The following is a 3,755-nucleotide window of genomic DNA, read 5'->3' as shown; positions in this document are numbered from 1 at the left end:
GTGAGTATTGGTATTTGACTCAGTTCGATCTAACTTATAATTAAAACAAAACAAAACCAACCAATGAATCAAACAAACAAAAACCTGAAAGGCATTAAGGATGGCCCGGTTGAAGAGTGGCCTGCATTGTCAGAACTTGTCAAAGGCAGCCCTCTGCATGTCCAGGACTGTTGTGGATAGCCCTGGGGCTAATAATATTTGATGTTAATTCCATTCTCATGTGAGTGGTTGTGAACAAGGAATGAGTCAGCACTCAGGTGAATTCCTTAATTTGTAAAATAAAGGAGAGCTGATGATTGGGCAGATAAAGGGAAGGTAGAGAGGAAGGTGGGGAGAGAGAGGAGAAAATGGAAGAGGGAGAGGACACAGGAGGAAAAAGAAGAAAAACAGAGCAGAAGCACATGGTCTGGAAAAACCACAAGTTCTAAGGGGCCTCCTAAGCTGTGGAAGATGGTAGTGTAGCACTAGATCTGCCCAACCTAGGCGCACAGCATGTAATCATACTAACTGTTTTGTGTTTTCATTGCCAGAGCATATTTGGGAGGAGATTTACCGCAACAGAGGACAAATGAGCAAACTTTCAGTTTCCAGAACTGAAAAAACAAATGTCTGTAGTTAAAGCCATGGTGTGTGGTATATAATGACATTCCTAGTAAATTAAAACAGGAAATGAACTTTTAAATTATCTAATGAGGGATAATATTCTTCTAATTTTCAAGGTTTAAAGTTGTGTGACAAGAGGTTTTACTTTAATGAAGATTTTTTTTTTTTTTGAATTATGTTCCTGCTAATCTCTGGGTGTGTAATTTTAAGTAATTTACTTTCTTCATACCTAAGTTTTTTTTTTTTTCATTTTAAAACTGAATAATAAGTCTACTTTATGTCCATTTAAAATTAATAAATTTGTAGTTTGTTCAGTTGTTATTAACTCTTAAGTGAGATAAAATATTTAGCACATCCATTATTGGTAGACAGTAATGAACAATCATATTAGCTACATCATTTATGCATTTTAAGATGTTTAAAGATTTTCTGTCGGCAAAAGCAGACCTGTTTTATAAACAGTGTTGTTGTGGAAAAAGCTTGGGCTAACAGATGCAATTTGATCTGTGAAGTAAGGGTGGCCTGCTCCATGTCTCCCCTTTATACTTCCTCACTGAGGTTGGAATGGAAAGTGGTTCTTATTTGAAAATTGTTCTTTTCTCTTACTGTGATGACACACCATGGCTGAGGCTATTTATACAAGGAATAGGTTACTTGAGGTTACAGTCCTAGAGAGTCCATCACTGTCCTAGAAGCATTGAAGCAACAGTAGGCATTGAGTTGAGAGCAGCGACAAGCTCTCATCTACAAAGAGAAGGCTGAGAGAAAAAGCTCAAAATGGCAGGCCTTCATGTTCTCTAAGCCTTTCTCCAGTGACTTACCTCCTCTACCATGGTCACAAATCCTGAGCCTATCCAAATAGGGCCAACAATTGTGGACCAGTTATTGAAATGCCAGAAAATGTGGGGATAATTTTTTCAGACTATCACAATAACATCTATAGGTTACAATTTATTAGAGAAAGTGTGTCCAATAGAGAAACTTGGATGCAAATTACATTTTGATTTATGCATTTGTATGTGAGAGTACTTATGGTGGCATTTATGTATGTGTGAATGTGTTACCATTGTTGTGTAACTCAGAGGTTGATGGCAGATGCCACCCTTAGTCATTTTCCACCTTATTTTTTGATACAGGGTCTCAAACTGAACATAGCACTCACTTTTCCAACTAGTTTATCTGACAAGTTCACAGAATATACGTATTCCCCTTCCCCCGTCTCTCTCCCCAGGGCTAGGATTACACACATCTCCTAGCTGTGCTTCTCCATGTGTGCTATGGATAGAAACTCAGATGTTTCTTATGTAGTAACACTTTACCAAGCCATTTCCCTATTCCACCATATGATTGTTCATAAATTACTTTTTGCTATTATTTCTCAGTCCCAGAGATTGTTCTAAGTACATTTTTATATTACTTCATCAAGTCCTCATCATAGGCTTATTAAATATATATGATTTATATATCAGGAAACTGAGGTACAAAGAGACTCAGCAACATACTCAAGCTTAAACAGCTAGAGTACAGAATTGGGATTTAAGTGTTGGTGCACTTAAACCAGAGTACATGCTTTTATCTATTCCATATTCAAATTCACAAAACTTTATGGGGTACACACATGCTTTTTATTTATCCTAAAACACATTTAGTATGAAGAGTTTATTTGCAGAATAATGTTATCCAGTTCTTTAGTAGGGAAATAGATGTAAATACAAGTGAAACATATTGCATGATTAAAATCAAGTTCTCTGATCTTGAGCTCATATCCCAAATGTACACATTAACAATTTCTATAAGCTGAATTACAAGGGCCATTTTCAACTATGAACATGGACGCCGAGGTAAGAAAGTCGGACTATATGCATAAATCATGAATATTCAGATTCCTAAAGGCACACGGGTACATTTGTAACACTAAAAAGCCTTCTAATACTGGGGTCAGCTTGGAATGCTTCCTGGTTCTGAATACTAGAAACAAAAGTATTATCTTGTTTTTGTTTTTTGTTTGTTTGTTTGTTTGTTTTATAGGATATTTTATTTATTTACATTTCAAATGTTATCCACTTTCCCGGTTTACCCTCCAGAAAACCTATCCCATCCTCCCCTCCCCCTGCTTCTATGAGGGTGCTCCCCCACCAACCCACCCACTCCTGTCTCCCCACCCTGGCATTCTCCTACACTGGGGCATTGAGCCTTCACAGGAACATCCGATTGATGTCCAACAAGGCCATCCTCTGCTACATATGTGGCTCTAGCCATTGGTCCCTCCATGTGTACTCTTTGGTTGGTCGTTTAGTCCCTGGGAGCTCTGGGGGGTCTAGTTGGTTGATGTTGTTGTTCTTTTAGGTTGCAAATCCCTCCAGCTCATTCAGTCTTCTCTCTAACTCCTCCATTGGGGACCCCATGCTCAGTCCAATGATTGGCTGCCAGCATCCACCTTTGTATTTATCAGGCTCTGGAGCGCTTCTTAGGAGACAGCTATATCAGACTTCTGTCAGCAAGCACGTCTTAGTATCCGCAAAAATGTCTGGGTTTGTTGTCTGTATGTGGGATGGATTCCCTCCCTGAACAGAATACCAATGGCTTGGCTTATGCTCTAAGATCAGCAATCGACAAATAAAATCACAAAGCTTCTGTAAGGCAAAGAACACTGTCAATAGGACAAAATGGCAAATTACAGATTGGGAAAAGATCTTCAACAAACCTACATCCTATAGAGGGCTAATATCAATTATATTTAAAGAACTCAAGAAGGTTGAATCCAGACATCCAAGTAATCCTATTAAAAAATAGGGTACAGAGCTAAACAATGAATTCTCAACTAAGGAATACTGAATGCCTGAGAAGCACCTAAAGAAATGTTCAACATACTTAGTCATCAGGGAAATGCAAATTAGAATAACTCTGAGATTCCACCTCACACCAGTGAAAATGGCTAAGGTCAAAATCTCAGGTGACAGCAGATTCTGGTGTGGAGAAAGAGGAATACTCCTCCATTGCTGGTGGGATTCCAAGCTGGTACAACCACTCCGGAAATCAGTTTGGCGGTTCCTCAGAAAATTGGACATAGTACTTACTATCTGTGGACCCAGCTATACCACTCCTGGGCATATACCCAAAACATGCTGCAACATATATCAAAGAAACATGCT

This window comes from Mus pahari, chromosome 11, assembly GCF_900095145.1.
Source record: "Mus pahari chromosome 11, PAHARI_EIJ_v1.1, whole genome shotgun sequence".
In the NCBI taxonomy this organism is placed as follows: Eukaryota; Metazoa; Chordata; class Mammalia; order Rodentia; family Muridae; genus Mus; species Mus pahari.
This window is presented reverse-complemented; position numbering follows the sequence as displayed.